Source organism: Pristiophorus japonicus, chromosome 4, assembly GCF_044704955.1.
Source record: "Pristiophorus japonicus isolate sPriJap1 chromosome 4, sPriJap1.hap1, whole genome shotgun sequence".
Classification (NCBI taxonomy): Eukaryota; Metazoa; Chordata; class Chondrichthyes; family Pristiophoridae; genus Pristiophorus; species Pristiophorus japonicus.
This window is the reverse complement of record NC_091980.1, coordinates 301415680-301432500: the sequence shown is the minus strand read 5'-3', so window position 1 is coordinate 301432500 and position 16821 is coordinate 301415680. Positions and strand designations below refer to the sequence as shown.

The 16821-nt window shown below is 46.0% G+C and overlaps 1 protein-coding gene and 1 pseudogene across 1 annotated transcript in view; both read right to left on the bottom strand.

Annotated features, from left to right (window-relative positions):
- Positions 1-16821, bottom strand: part of nrxn3a (neurexin 3a) — a 2272338-nt gene that overhangs the window by 549976 nt on the left and 1705541 nt on the right. The gene's annotated exons all lie outside the window — the stretch shown is intronic.
- Positions 8773-8974, bottom strand: LOC139263555 (U2 spliceosomal RNA; annotated as a pseudogene).

Genomic DNA, 16821 nt, shown 5'->3' with positions numbered 1-16821 from the left:
TAAAAGGCAGGCCACCAGGTGTGATCCTCACTCTGGAGTAACATTAAAAGGACTAAGGTCACTACAGTTCAAGTACAATACATTGCCTCGTGGAGTCATTATCAGAGCATCTAAAGACATAAGAATAGGAATCCATAGCACAAGAATACTGTGAAAACTGGGGCAAATTGGAAGGGGGGGGTGAATGGCAGAATATACAAGGCCTTGTCCTAGTGTCTCCTTCTTTAGCTCAGTGTCAGTTTTTATCTTCACACGCTCCTGTGACATGCGTTGGGAAGTTTTACTACGTTCAAGATGCAACCTAAAACATTTTCACTCAGAGGATGGTGAACCTGTGGAATTCTCTACCACAGAAAGCTGTGGAGGCCAAGTCACTGAATATATTTAAGAGGGAGATAGATAGATGTCTAGACACAAAAGACATCAAGGGGTATGGGGAAAAAGTGGGAATATGGTGTTGAGATAGAGGATCAGCCATGATCATATTGAATGGCGGTGCAGACTCGAAGGGCCGAATGGCCTACTACTGCTCCTATTTTCTATGTTTCTATGTTAAATGCAAGTTGTTGAAAGTTGCAGTCTGCAATCCCAGAAAGCGGAGACGGAATTGGAGATGGTTTATTAAGCATGCAAGACAACAGTGAGTCTGGTGGTAATGACTTGGACAATAGCGGATGACACCGCCCGCCTTCTGCCCCGCTCCCGATGCACCTCTGCCCCGCAGCCCCCCACATGCCCCCCCACCACCCCCATCAGTCATTTTTTCTTTAAAAGGGGGCAATTTCGATCGACTCTCCGCCCCATCGATTCGGGCAGCGCATCATCACTTCATTCAATTTTGGCCCCTATGTAATTCTATCTAACAAAAACATTTGCGATGTTTGCAAAATTATATTGAGGGGAGAATCACTAATTTGATAGCTCTTTCAAAGAGCCAGCATGGACACGATGGGCCGAATGGCATATTCCTGTGCTGTAAATTCGAAGTAATTCTGTGTAATATTAAGAAGTACAATCGGTGGTTGGCTGCTGTCAATCATACTCTTCTAATGGGAAAGCATCTCGGAAAAGGTCAGAGGGGCTTTGCAGAAAACTACAAATAGCTTCCACAGAACCATTATCCGAATGATGAAAACCAAAGGAACTCGATGTTTGGAAGGCTATCAACCAGTGACAGTGCGGACTAATAATCCAATTACAGCTCGACTGCTGTCAACACTACAAAGTTGCAAAAGGTGGGCAGTGGAAACGTTACAAGGACACCCTCAAAGCCTCCCTGATAAAGTGCAACATCCCCACTGACACCTGGGGGTCCCTGGCCAAAGAGCACCCGAAGTGGAGGAAGTGCATCCGGGAGGGCGCTGAGTCTCATCGCCGAGAGCGTGCAGAAATCAAGCGCAGGCAGTGGAAAGAGCGTGCGGCAAACCTGTCCCACCCTCCCTTGCCCTCAACGACTATCTGCCCCACCTGTGACAGGGACTGTGGCTCTCGTAATGGACTGTTCAGCCACCTAAGGACTCAGTTTTAGAGTGGAAGCAATTCTTCCTCGATTCCGAGGGACTGACTATATGATATGATATGGCACTCTTCTAATGTCAAAGCACCTCAGAAAAGGTCATAAGGGCTGAGCAGAAAACTACAAACAGCTTCCATAGAAACCATTGGCCGAATGATAAAGTACCAGAGGAACACAGTGTTTGGAAGGCCATTAACCAGGGTGCGCAGACAGACTGCAAGCCTCGCAGGTGACAGTATGGACTAATAATCCAATTACAGCTCGACTGCTGCCAACTCTGCAACGTCTGCAAAGTGCCTTTACCTCCATCGAGTGCCAGCGACTGCAGGCGTGAGCTTGCTGCACAGCAGGCTGCAAACCTGAGCACAAGTGACGCACACACAGCCAATGGCAGCAAGGGCCTGTTGTGGTTCCTAGCCGGTCCCACATCATTGGAACACTCCGCACGTACACAGACAGGGCAGTGTGTCGCAGGCGCACAGGGAAATCAGAAGCACCCAATTAGCCTCAAGGAGACCTGCGAGAAACCAGCAGCAGGTTTTAAAAAACAAAGTCGCGGAGGGAGACGTTCAGGAAAGTCATTTCCGTCTCTTTCTCTCTCTCTCTCTCTCTCTTCCATCCAAGAGGACATCAGAATAGGGCCTTAAGATCTTGCCCATCCCTGATTTTAGTCACTCCACGATTAGGACCATTGGCGGCCATGCCTTCAGCCACCTATGCCTGAAAATCTAGAATTTCCTTCCCAAACCTCGCCGTCTCGCTACCTCTCGTTCCTCCGTTAAGACCCTCCTTAAAACCCAACCTCTCCTGTCATAATATCTCCCGATGCGGCTCGGGGGGAAATTTTGCTTGACAACGCTCCTGTGAAGCGCCTTGGGACGGTTTACTATGTTAAAGGCGCTATATAAATGAAAGTTGATGTTTTTTTTACTCCGAAATCTTCTCTCTTCTTCCCCCACCCCACCCCCAGCAGTGGGCCTTGGGAGAAGTGGGGGAGGGAAACACATCATAGGACTGGCAGAGTTCGACCAGCAATTTATAGGGTAGCCTGTGTTAGTATGATTGGGCTGCAACGGGACAAACACGCTTGTCACTTGTGCCGTTTTAAGGTGAGGGGTTATTCCCACGGTCCGATCAGACAGGAAGTCTGAGATAGGAAACTGCAATCCCAATTCTCCAATCTGTCTTCTCAAACACCAGGGTTCTCTGATGGGAAGGTGGGAATCACAGAATCAGCCGTGGATCTTGATATCAGATTCTGAGATAAGTGTAGAATAATAAGATTTTTTTTAAAAAGTCAACGCCAGAAATCAGAAATAGCAACAGAAAATTCCAGAAATGCAGAAAAACAATCAGCACCTGAAGGTTTTGGGGGATGTCTGCGCTCCTCTAATTCTGCCCTCCTGAGCATCCCTGATTATAATCGCTCAACCATTGGTGGCCGTGCCTTCTGTTGCCTAGGCCCTAAGCTCTGGAACTCCCTGCCTAAACCTCTCTACCTCTCTTTCCTTCTTCAAGAAGCTCCTTAAAACCTACCTCTTTGACCAATCTTTTGGTCACCTGTGCTAATTTCCACTTATGCAGCTCGGTGTCAAATATTTATCACGTAATACTCCTGTGAAGCGCCTTGGGACGTTTCACTACATTAAAGGCGCTATAGAAATACACGTTGTTGTTGTTGTTGTTGTTTTATATGTGACTCCAGACCCATGGCAATGTGGTTGACTCTTAAGTGACCTCTGAAATGGCCGAGCAAGCCAGTTGTTCCAAACCGCTGCACAACACCTCACGGACTGCAGCAGTTTACGAAAGCAGCTCACCTCTCAAGGGCAATAAATGCTGGCCTTGCTTGCCAGCGCTGCCCACATCCCATGAGTGAATAAAAGAAAACTAAGACTAATGAAGTTCTGCTCCAAGCTCTGATAAAGCTTTTACTTAGTACCCTGACTGAAGGACTATTTCAAGTTAAGCTTCGACAGCAAGATAAAAGGGCAGAGGATCAAAGTGGTATGTGGCAGGTTTAGGCCAATCGTAAGGTGTTTCTTCACACCAAAAAAAGTGAGCAATACTTGGAATGGACTTCTGGTCCTGGAAGCAAATCACCTGGAGTCATTTAAGAGTTAGCTGGAGGCTGTAAAGCAGGTGACTGTCGGTGTCAGGGGCGAGTCACTGGGTAGCCCACCCTCACCTCTGAGACAGAGAGGTTGTGGGTTCGAATCCCCATCCGACGTCAGCACAACAATCTAGGCCGACACTCCAGTGTAGTGCTGACGGAGTGCCGCACTGTCAGAGTTCCCGTCTGTCGGATGAGATGTTAAACCGAGGCCCCGTCTGCTCTCTCGGGTGGACGTCAAAGATCCCATGGCTCTATTTCGAAGATGAGCAGTTGCGTTCTGGGCATTATTTATCCCTCAACCGACATCACTAAAAACAGGTCATTATCACGTCGCTGTGCGGAAGCTTGCTTAACGTAAATTGGCTGCCGCGTTTCCCTACATTACATCAGAGACTGCACTTCAAAAAGTACTTCATTGGCCGTAAAGCACTTTGGAACGGTCTGAGGTAGGTTTTTCTGGATTGAGCTCAAGTGGACTGCACTGATCTTGAGGATTAAATGGTCTCTTGCGAAACATGAACCTTTTGTACAGGGGCGGATTAACCCAAGGGTGGATTAAACCTGGGGCAGATGGGGCTGCAGCCCCAGGCCTACCAAAGAACATAGGCCCACCGTATTAAATGTAGGAACAAAAATATATAAGGTCGCCCAAATAGGCTGAATAAAATAGACAATAAGTGGAAAAACAAGACCAAGGAAAATAGATTCACCTGTTTATACCTATATACAGAAGTACCTATATACACTAATGTACCTATATACTGATGTACCTATATACAGTAATGTACCGATATACAGAAGTAGCCATATACACTAATGTACCTATATACAGAAGTACCTATAAACACTAATGTACCTATATACTGATGTACCTATATACACTAATGTACCGATACACAGAAGTACCTATATACACTAATGTACCTATATACTGATGTACCTATATACAGTAATGTACCGATATACAGAAGTGGCCATATACACTAATGCACCTATATACAGAAGTATCTATATACACTAAGGTACCGATATAGTGAAGTACCTATATACACTAATGTACCTATATACAGAAGTACCTATATACACTGATGTACTTATATACAGAACAGAATATGTAGTAGCCCATTTTATTTCATGTTATTGAGAGAAATGTGCATATATGTATATGAATCCAGTATTGCAATGTTACCAGAACCAGAATATATCCCGACTTGATACAGAATATATAATTTCATTGTTGAATATACTGGCCTATGTTTTCATATTCAGAATCAGAATCATACACGTTATGTAACAAACATGAACAAACATAACTATGGGTTTGCCCCAGGCCCATCAGGCCCTAAGTCCGGCCCAGGTTTTGCACCCTTGTAGATGCTGATCGACCTGCTGTGCATGTCCCAACTTTCTGTCTTAACCTCAGAGATGTGAAGCTGCTGCAACAAGTACTGTGGCTGCCAGAGACGGAAGATGCTCCTGTGCACAGAACAGAAGTATTTACTCGCTACGAGTTGCCTTTCTCAGCTGCATGCAGCTTGGCCCCTGCTGAGGGGCGCCTAATTATGCGAACTGTTGAATTTGATTCCGGCACGGACGCAATCCGGCTTGGCGGCTCTGATTGATAACCTGCTTCATCCCTGCGCCTCACAAACGGCATTTAGTTTTATCCAACTGTGTCCAGCACTCCAATTGAACTGAGTAACAAAAAGCCTCCGGAGTCTGGAACCGATGAGGATGCTGCCAATTAAATAGAAACACAAACCAACACTGGAAGCACTCAGCAGGCCCGGCAGCCTCTATGGGGGAGGTGGGGGTAACAGTGATAGGTCGCTGACCTTTCGTTAACCCAATCTCCTTCCTCACTCCACAGCTACTTCCTGACCTGCTGAGTGTTTCCAGCATTCTCAGTTTTTCTTTTAGGCTTCAGAGTCTGTCCTGTGAGAATTAAGGCTGAAAAAAATTGCAGGGGTCCCTTATGTGATATATTCTTGTGAAATCATTAACAAACACACTCTACAAGATGGCTCCAACAGAAACTGTCATCATGTGGCTTGTCACATGATCCTTTTATTATTTACATCAGTAGTTGCATTACCACAGTAGTCCACTAGGTGGAGCAGTAGTCCACTAGGGGGAGCTCTATTACACCTTTCACACTCCTATATTGCATTTTAAACCTCTCCAACTCTCCTCCTTTAAGTCTCTCCTTGAAACATACCTCTTTGACCAGGCCGGTCCCAATATCTCTTTATTTGGCTCGGTGTCAAATTACGTCTGATAACACTTCCTGTGAAGGTCCTTGGGATCTTTTTTTCCATGTTAAAAGACTTCGATTTATATAGCGCCTTTCACGACCAACGGACGTGTAAAAGCCCTTTACAGCCAATGAAATACTTTTGGAGTGTAGCCACTGTTGTAATGTAGGAAACGCGGCAGCTAATTTGGGCACAGCAAGCTCCCACAAACAGCAATGTGATAATGACCAGATAATCTGGTTTTTTTTGTTACATTGATTGAGGGATAAATATTGGCCTGGACACCGGGGATAACTCCCCTGCTCTTCTTTGAAATATTGTCATGGGATCTTTTATGTCCACTTGAGAGAGCAGACGGGGCCTTGATTTAACATCTCATCCAAAAGACAGCACCTCCGACAGTGTAACACTCCCACAGCATTGCACTGGTGTGCCAGCCTAGATTTATGTGCTCATGTCCCTAGAGTGGGACTTGAACCCACAACCATCAGACTTAGAGGCGAGTGTGCTGCCCACTGAGCCACAGATGACACCAAAGGTGCTATCTAAATGCAAGATATTGATGCCTACACCCATTTTAAAGCTACTTGTTGGGGACCTCACTGATCATTTTTATTTTGGAGTAGGCTATCTAGAAATTTCTAAGAGGGGAACCAAAAAATTCTGGTTTCTGAAAGAGGAGCTCACTTTTCTGTCTCTTCTGATGTGACGGTTATGTTAATTAATAAGGTCCCCAATGAAAATTCATCGTCAACAAAGCAGATCTGAGAATCAAAGCTTTGATGCCTCCTCCCGCCCAGCTTTCTTCACAGAACAATGTCAGTGTTTCCACCTTTCTGAAAATGGGACAGGGGGAATGGGGGTTTAAAAGCGGTAGAGCAACAGGTAGGATTGCAACCTTGGTTTTATATCTGACCCGGAGGTGAGCTTCAGGCCACATATCCTCGCCATCACCAAGCACGCCTACTTCCACCTCCGTAACATCGCATAACTCCGCTTCTGCCTCAGCTCATCTGCCGCTGAAACCCGCATCCATGCCTTTGTTACCTCTAGACTGGAGTATTCCAACACTCTCCTGGTTGGCCTCCCATCTTCCACCCTCCATAAACTTGAGCTCATCCAAAACTCTGCCCGTGTCCTAACTCGCACCAAGTCCCGCTCACCCATCACCCCCTGTGCTCGCTGACCGACATTAGCTCCCGGTCTGGCAACGCCTCAGTTTTACATTTTTCATCCTTCTTTTCAAATCCCTGCACGACCTCGTCCATTCCCTAGCTCTGTAACCACCTCCAACCCCCCAAGATCTCTGCACTTCTCCAATTCTGGCCTCTTGTGCATCCCTGATTTTAATCGCTCCACCATTAGCGGCCGTGCCTTCAGCTGCCTAGGCCCTAAGCTCTGGAATTCCCTCCCTAAACCTCTCCACCTCTCCATCTTTCTCTCTCTCCTCCTTTAAGATGCTCCTTAAAACCTACCACTTTCACGTGTCCCAATATCTCCTTATGTGTCTCGGTATCAAACTTTATCTGATAACGTTCCTGTAAAGCGCCTTGGGATGTTTTGCTACATTAAAGGTGCAACATAAATACATTGTTGTTGTTATCATGGTTTGAATTCTGATGTTTTGCCTCATTGATGATGAAAAATCATTCATAGTTAAAGCAAAATGGAAAAAAAAATGTTTTTTAAACAAAAAGCAGACTTTGGTTGACTTTATCAGAATGCCGGGGTAGCCCATGGAAGGCTTAGATCATCGGCTTCCAAACAAAATGGGTGGCAAACCTGCCTTAAACAAACAATGAGAGGAAAGGCAATGGTTGTAATGGTGCAGTTTAACGGATGATGAAGTTTTTTCCTGCAAAGTCATTAAGTATTGATTCCCTTTCTGTTAATTAGTACGTAAGACAAAACAAAATCATTGAGAAAAACAATACAGATGGAAAGAGATAACGCTCCATTAGTCCCCTCGGTCCGATGTAGACCACAGATTTTACTGATAGGGAGGTTATGAGACAGTCACTGCACAGACACTCACCATGGAGCATTGCCTTAAAGCTGGATTTAGGACATAAAACCCTTTGCTCAACACAACCGTTTCTCCATCAATGTTCTATCAGTTGCCCAGTCTTGAAATACAACTGAGACTATTTATATGTTGGCATCAACATTGACTACAATTTCCATCAGTTGAAATCAGATTTGATAAAATGAGGGCAAATCTGATCTGTAGCCTGTTTATCTAAACCTCAAAGCCTGCAGATCTGATAAGAGAGTCTTTCATGTTGGAGTTTGCAAACAACAAATGCCTGCATTTATATAGCGCCTTTAATGTGGTAAAATTTTCCCAAGGTGCTTCACAGGAATGTTATAAAGCAAAATTTGACACCGGGCCATATAAGGTGATATTAAGGCAGGTGACTAAAAGCTTGGTCAAAGAGGTAGGTTTTAAGGAGCATCTTAAAGAAGGAAAGAAAGTAGAGACACAGAAAGGTTTAGGGAGGGAGTTCCAGAGCTTAGGACCTTGGCAGCTGAAGGCACGGCCTCCGATGGTTGGACAATTAAAATCAAACGCTCAAAAGACCAGAATTAGAGGAGCGCAGATATCTCGCAAGGCATAGGGGGCTGGAGAAGATCAGCCATGATCTTATTGAATGGCGGTGCAGGCTCGAAGGGCCGAATGGCCTGCTCCTGCACCTAATTTCTATGTTTCTATTACACTGATAGCGAGGGGCAAGGCCATGGAGGGATTTGAAATCGAGGCGTTGTTTTTTTTTTTGAAATTCGTAGCCAATCGTTCCAATTCTTTGTCAAATCACAAACGCCAGAGGTCACCTTGCACACGCCAAGGATCACTCTGCGCCAATGCTCTTAGCCAAAAGGCCTAGAGCCACTGCACCGTTCCTGGAAGTACTGCAATACCAGGTTCGTGCCATGGAGGTGGATGGGTCCGGTCCCCCACACACCTCCTGTTTCCAAAAAAGCAAGCATATACCTTCCTGATCCAGGGAGAACCACCCAGAGGTCATGGTGGCTACTCCCCTGTCAGGTCAGTTACGCATGATCTTAGCCAAAAGGCCGAGAAGCGATTTCGTTGTTTAACCAGGAGCCAATGTAGGTCAGCGAGAGCAGGGGTGATGGGTGAATGGTTAGAAATGAGAGGAAACTTATGACCCCCACAGGAAGGTGGGGTGATGGAACAAGTTCTGAGAGAAAGTAGTTGATTTAGGGGTCAATTGACACCTTTAAAAGGGAGCTGAAGGTTGGTGAACACTGAGAAAGGGCTTGAGGGTGACAGAGCTACGAACGGCACTGCTAAACTTTATTTCAGGAGGGTGAGGAAGGAGCTTAGGCTGGGAATTTCCTCAGACTTGCCCCGGCTCTGACACGATAACTTCATCACAAGTGTGTTGGGAACCCAAGTTACACCCATACTGCAGAGGTATATGTGCCAGTACCACCCCCACATCTCAGGAACAAATGAGAAGAGACACATCAATGGATCAAATGCTGTCTCTCGTTCCACTCCAACGCTTCTTCGTCAGCACCTCCCAAACTCACGAACTCCACCACATAGAAGGGCAAGATCAGCAGGTGGATGGGAACTGGATTCCCCTCCGAGTCACACACCAATTCCAAACATGGACATATATGGCCGTTCCTTCATCGTCGCTGGGTCAAAATACTGCAACTCCCTCCCCAACAGCACTGTGGGAGCACCTTCACCACACGGACTGCAGCGGTTCAAGATCATCAAGGACCGGAACCAATGTCCTAGGGGGAGTGTTTGCTAGTGCTGTTGGGGAGGAGTTAAACTAATATGGCAGGGGGATGGGAACCAATACAGGGAGACAGAGGGAGACAAAAGGGAGGCAGAGGCAGGAGACGGAGGGGAGATGGGGGGGGGGGGTGGGGTGCGGAGAGGCCCTGGGTGGGGAACAGTATGGGCCACTGTGCGGCAGAATTCTAAAAGGACAAAGGGTGTTAAAAAAACAAGCCTGAAGGCTTTGTGTCTTAATGCAAGGAGTATCCGCAATAAGGTGGATGAATTAACTGTGCAAATAGATGTTAACAAATATGATGTGATTGGGATTACGGAGACATGGCTCCAGGATGATCAGGGCTGGGAACTCAACATCCAGGGGTATTCAATATTCAGGAAGGATAGAATAAAAGGAAAAGGAGGTGGGGTAGCATTGCTGGTTAAAGAGGAGATTAATGCAATAGTTAGGAAAGACATTAGCTTGGATGATGTGGAATCTATATGGGTAGAGCTGCAGAACACCAAAGGGCAAAAAACGTTAGTGGGAGTTGTGTACAGACCTCCAAACAGTAGTAGTGATGTTGGGGAGGGCATCAAACAGGAAATTAGGGGTGCATGCAATAAAGGTGCAGCAGTTACAATGGGTGACTTTAATATGCACATAGATTGGGCTAGCCAAACTGGAAGCAATACGGTGGAGGAGGATTTCCTGGAGTGCATAAGGGATGGTTTTCTAGACCAATATGTCGAGGAACCAACTAGGGGGGAGGCCATCTTAGACTGGGTGTTGTGTAATGAGAGAGGACTAATTAGCAATCTCATTGTGCGAGGCCCCTTGGGGAAGAGTGACCATAATATGGTGGAATTCTGCATTAGGATGGAGAATGATACAGTTAATTCAGAGACCATGGTCCAGAACTTAAAGAAGGGTAACTTTGAAGGTATGAGGCGTGAATTGGCTAGGATAGATTGGCGAATGATACTTAAGAGGTTGACTGTGGATGGGCAATGGCAGACATTTAGAGACCGCATGGATGAATTACAACAATTGTACATTCCTGTCTGGCATAAAAATAAAAAAGGGAAGGTGGCTCAACCGTGGCTATCTAGGGAAATCAGGGATAGTATTAAAGCCAAGGAAGTGGCATACAAATTGGCCAGAAATAGCAGCGAACCTGGGGACTGGGAGAAATTTAGAACTCAGCAGAGGAGGACAAAGGGCTTGATTAGGGCAGGGAAAATGGAGTACGAGAAGAAGCTTGCAGGGAACATTAAGGCGGATTGCAAAAGTTTCTATAGGTATGTAAAGAGAAAAAGGTTAGTAAAGACAAAAGTAGGTCCCCTGCAGTCAGAATCAGGGGAAGTCATAACGGGGAACAAAGAAATGGCAGACCAATTGAACAAGTACTTTGGTTCAGTATTCACTAAGGAGGACACAAACAACCTTCCAGATATAAAAAGGGTCAGAGGGTCTAGTAGGGAGGAGGAACTGAGGGAAATCTTTATTAGTCGGGAAATTGTGTTGGGGAAATTGATGGGATTGAAGGCCGTTAAATCCCCAGGGCCTGATGGACTGCATCCCAGAGTACTTAAGGAGGTGGCCTTGGAAATAGCGGATGCATTGACAGTCATTTTCCAACATTCCATTGACTCTGGATCAGTTCCTATCGAGTGGAGGGTAGCCAATGTAATCCCACTTTTTAAAAAAGGAGGGAGAGAGAAAACAGGGAATTATAGACCGGTCAGCCTGACCTCAGTAGTGGGTAAAATGATGGAATCAATTATTAAGGATGTCATAGCAGCGCATTTGGAAAATGGTGACATGATAGGTCCAAGTCAGCATGGATTTGTGAAGGGGAAATCATGTTTGACAAATCTTCTGGAATTTTTTGAGGATGTTTCCAGTAAAGTGGACAAAGGAGAACCAGTTGATGTGGTATATTTGGACTTTCAGAAGGCTTTCGACAAGGTCGCACACAAGAGATTAATGTGCAAAGTTAAAGCACATGGGATTGGGGGTAGTGTGCTGACGTGGATTGAGAACTGGTTGTCAGACAGGAAGCAAAGAGTAGGAGTAAATGGGTACTTTTCAGAATGGCAGGCAGTGACTAGTGGGGTACCGCAAGGTTCTGTGCTGGGGCCCAAGCTGTTTACATTGTACATTAATGATTTAGACGAGGGGATTAAATGTAGTATCTCCAAATTTGCGGATGACACTAAGTTGGGTGGCAGTGTGAGCTGCGAGGAGGATGCTATGAGGCTGCAGAGTGACTTGGATAGGTTAGGTGAGTGGGCAAATGCATGGCAGATGAAGTATAATGTGGATAAATGTGAGGTTATCCACTTTGGTGGTAAAAACAGAGAGACAGACTATTATCTGAATGGTGACAGATTAGGAAAAGGGAAGGTGCAACGAGACCTGGGTGTCATGGTACATCAGTCATTGAAGGTTGGCATGCAGGTACAGCAGGCGGTTAAGAAAGCAAATGGCATGTTGGCCTTCATAGCGAGGGGATTTGAGTACAGGGGCAGGGAGGTGTTGCTACAGTTGTACAGGGCCTTGGTGAGGCCACACCTGGAGTATTGTGTACAATTTTGGTCTCCTAACTTGAGGAAGGACATTCTTGCTATTGAGGGAGTGCAGCGAAGATTCACCAGACTGATTCCCGGGATGGTGGGACTGACCTATCAAGAAAGACTGGATCAACTGGGCTTGTATTCACTGGAGTTCAGAAGAATGAGAGGGGACCTCATAGAAACGTTTAAAATTCTGACGGGTTTAGACAGGTTAGATGGAGGAAGAATGTTCCCAATGTTGGGGAAGTCCAGAACCAGGGGTCACAGTCTAAGGATAAGGGGTAAGCCATTTAGGACCGAGATGAGGAGAGACTTCTTCACCCAGAGAGTGGTGAACCTGTGGAATTCTCTGCCATAGAAAGTGGTTGGGGCCAATTCACTAAATATATTCAAAAGGGAGTTAGATGAAGTCCTTAATACTCGGGGGATCAAGAGATATGGCGAGAAAGCAGGAAGTGGGTACTGAAGTTTCATGTTCAGCCATGAACTCATTGAATGGCGGTGCAGGCTAGAAGAGCTGAATGGCCTGCTCCTGCACCTATTTTCTATGTTTCTATGTTTCTATCATCATCCTCATCCTCATCACAGGCAGTCCCTCGAAATCGAGGAAGACTTGCTTCCACTCTAAAAGTGAGTTCTCAGGTGACTGAACAGTCCAATACAGGAATTACAATCTCTGTCACATGTTGGACAGATAGTCGTTGAGGGTAAGGGTGGGTGGGACTGGTTTGCTGCACGTTCCTTCCGCTGCCTGTGCTTGATTTCTGCATGCTCTCGGTGATGGTACTCGAGGTGCTCAGCGCCCTCCCGGACGCTCTTCCTCCACTTAGGGCGGTCTTTGGCCAAGGACTCCCAGGTGTCAGTGGGGATGTTGCACTTTGTCAAGTTTAAGAAGGCGGTTCGCCGCTACCTTCTAGTGGGCAATTAGGGATGGGCAATAAATGCGGGCCTTCCCAGCGACGCCCACATCCCGTGAACGATGAAAAGAAAAAGGAAAGTGGCGACAATGTTGGGTTAAATTGCCAACAGCCACTGTGGTTTTATCTGCCCTTGTGTTCCGCGATCCACAGCACAGACTATGCTACTGATCACGAACCAGCGCGGCATTACAATTTCTAAACCACCATTCAGAGCACCAAATGAGACGCTGAATAATTTAAACGGCAGGATGGAGACATCTCCCAGGCAACAGGGGACTCCGACTATGTTTTATATGTGTATCGGCACTAAAAGGACAGGTGTGGATTTGTCAGGGGGGTTCCATAACGGACATCTATTTTAAGTACAACATGAGCATCGATTGAGACCAGTGTTTGCTGTATAGCTGAGATAGTCGACGCACTCCAGGTACATCAGCCTGCTGACATACCATCCATTCTCCTCTGTTGTTTCCCGTTGTGTACATTTTCTTTTCCCTAGTCTAATTTTATCCCAGTTCTCCCGAAGGCACAGAGTCAATGCTGGGCGCAGTTCCACCACCGTCCACTAGCTCAGCCGAATGGCCATTGTTCGCGCATGAGCCTGGACAGTGAATGCTGGCAAACTATTTGACTGTGAGAGAATCGGAGCTGAACCTGATCCTGCCCTCATCCAAAACATCAGCGTCACGCACATGTTGCAGCAGGGAATACCCAATATCAATCAGAAGGGAGAATGGTGTGCGAAGGTCTTGCACTCCCCAGATCAGGAGCCCTCCTTTCCACCCCTCCCCCTTCCCCCTTAGTGTCAGCCGTGCCTCAGTGGGTAGCACCCTCGCCTCTGGGTCAGAAGGTTGTGGGTTTAAGTCCCATTGCAGAGATTTGTGCACAAAAATCTCAGCTGACGCTCCCAGTGCAGTGCTGAGGGAGTGCTGCACCGACGGAGGTGCTGCCTTTCGGATGAGTGGTCAAACCGAGGCCCCGTCGGCTCTCTCAGGTGGACATAAAAGATCCCACGGCACTATTTTGAAGAAGAGCGGGGGAGTTATCCTCGGTGTCCCGGCCAATATTTATTCCTCAACCAACATAACAAAAAATGAATATCTGGTCATTATCACATTGCCATTTGTGAGAACTTGCTTGTGCGCAAATTGGCTGCCGCGTTTCCCACATTACAACAGTGACTACACTACAGAAGTACTTCATTGGCTGTAAAGCACTTTGTGACGTCCGGTGGTCCTTGAAGAATCAGAGAATCATAGAAATTTACAGCACTGAAGCTGGCCATTCGGTCCATCGTGTCCGTGCTGGATGACAAAGTGCTATCCAGCCTAATCCCACTTTCCAGCTCTTGATCTGTAGCCTTGTACGTTACGGCACTTCAAGTGCACATCCAAGTACTTTTTAAATTCTATGAGGGATTCTGCTTCTACCACCCTTTCAGGCAGTGAGTTCCAGACCCCCACCACCCTTTGGGTGAAAACATTTCTCCAAAATTCCCCTCTCAACCTCCTACCAATTACTTTAAATCTATGCCCCCTGGTTATTGACCCCTCTGCTCGGAGAAATAGGTTCTTCCTATCCACTCTATCCAGGTCTTTCATAATTTTATATACCGCAATTATATCTCCCCTCAGCCTCCACTGTTCCAAAGAAAACAACACCAGCCTATCCAATCTTTCCTCATAGCTACAATTCTCCAGTCCTGACAACATCCTCGTAAATCTCCTCTACATGATGCCATATAAATGCAATACTTTCTTTTCTTTCTTTTTCCTACAGAACTGGAGATACAACATGTCTTGTCTTCTTTACAGCAAGTGGCTCCAGTAGTTCCTTTCCACGGCAATAAACTGCTCTTAGGCATGAATTGATTCAGTGATAAAATACTGCTGGTTCTGCTCTTCCTTTCTCTCGTTAAATCAACTGAAAAGGCTGTTTTTCTTTTTGGGGCTGGAGTGATTTTTTTAAAGAATTGCATGTGAAGGAATGTAGGTCAAAGCTTTTTTTTTACTGGTTGAAAACTTTAATACGTCAGTCTTTCTTATTTGCTCGATGATCCCTAGCTAAGTCGCAGAAACCCTCGAGCAGGATTATATATAAGAAAGAATTTGGGAGAAACATCTTTACCCAGAGAGTGGGGCGAATGTGGTACGTGCTACCACATGAAGTAGTTGAGGCGAATAGCATAGATGTCTTTACGGGCAAGCAAAATAAACACACGAGGGAGAAAGGAATAGCAGACACACACAGGGTGGGTTCTACAATGGGTGGTTCTACAATGTGAGGGTTCTACAATGGGTGGTTCTACAATGTGAGGGTTCTACAATGGGTCATTCTACAATGTGAGGGTCTACAATGGGAGGTTCTACAATGGGAGGTTCCACAATGTGAGGGTTCTACAATGGGAGGTTCTACAATGGGAGGTTCTACAATGGGAGGTTCTACAATGGGTGGTTTGACAATGTAAGGGTTCTACAATGGGTGGTTCTACAATGAGAGGTTCTACAATGGGAGGTTCTACAATGGGAGGTTCTACAATGGGTGGTTTGACAATGTAAGGGTTCTACAATGGGTGGTTCTACAATGAGAGGTTCTACAATGTAAGGGTTCTACAATGGGAGGTTCTACAATGGGAGGTTCTACAATGGGAGGTTCTACAATGGGTGGTTTGACAATGTAAGGGTTCTACAATGGGTGGTTCTACAATGAGAGGTTCTACAATGTAAGGGTTCTACAATGGGAGGTTCTACAATGGGAGGTTCTACAATGGAAGGTTCGACAATGGGAGGTTCTACAATGGGAGGTTCTACAATGGGAGGTTCTACAATGGGTGGTTCTACAATGGGAGGTTCTACAATGGGAGGTTCTACAATGGGAGGTTCTATAATGGGGGGTTCTACAAATGGGTGGTTCTACAATGGGAGGTTCTACAATGGGAGGTTCTACAATGTAAGGGTTCTACAATGTAAGGGTTCTACAATGGGAGGTTCTACAATGGGAGGTTCTACAATGGGTGGTTCTATAATGGGGGGTTCTACAAATGGGAGGTTCTACAATGGGTGGTTCTCCAATGGGTGGTTATACAAATGTGTGGTTCGACAATGGGAGGTTCTACAATGTGAGGGTTCTACAATGCATGGTTCCACAATGAGTGATTCTACAATGTGAGGGTTCTACAATGGGAGGTTCTACAATGGGTGGTTCTACAATGGTAGGTTCTACAATGGGTGGTTCTACAATGGGAGGTTCTACAATGGGTGGTTCTACAATGGGAGGTTCTATAATGGGAGGTTCTACAATGGGTGGTTCTACAATGGGAGGTTCTACAATGGGTGGTTCTACAATGGGAGGTTCTACAATGGGTGGTTCTACAATGGGTGGTTCTACAATGGGAGGTTCTACAATGCATGGTTCTACAATGAGTGATTCTACAATGTGAGGTTTCTACAATGGGAGGTTCTACAATGGGAGGTTCTACAATGGGAGGTTCTACAATGGGTGGTTCTACAATGGGAGGTTCTACAATGGGAGGTTCTACAATGGGAGGTTCTACAATGGGTGGTTCTACAATGGGAGGGTTCTACAATGGGAGGTTCTACAATGGGAGGTTCTACAATGGGTGGTTCTACAATGGGTGGTTCTACAATGGGTTGTTCTGCAATGGGAGGTTCTACAAT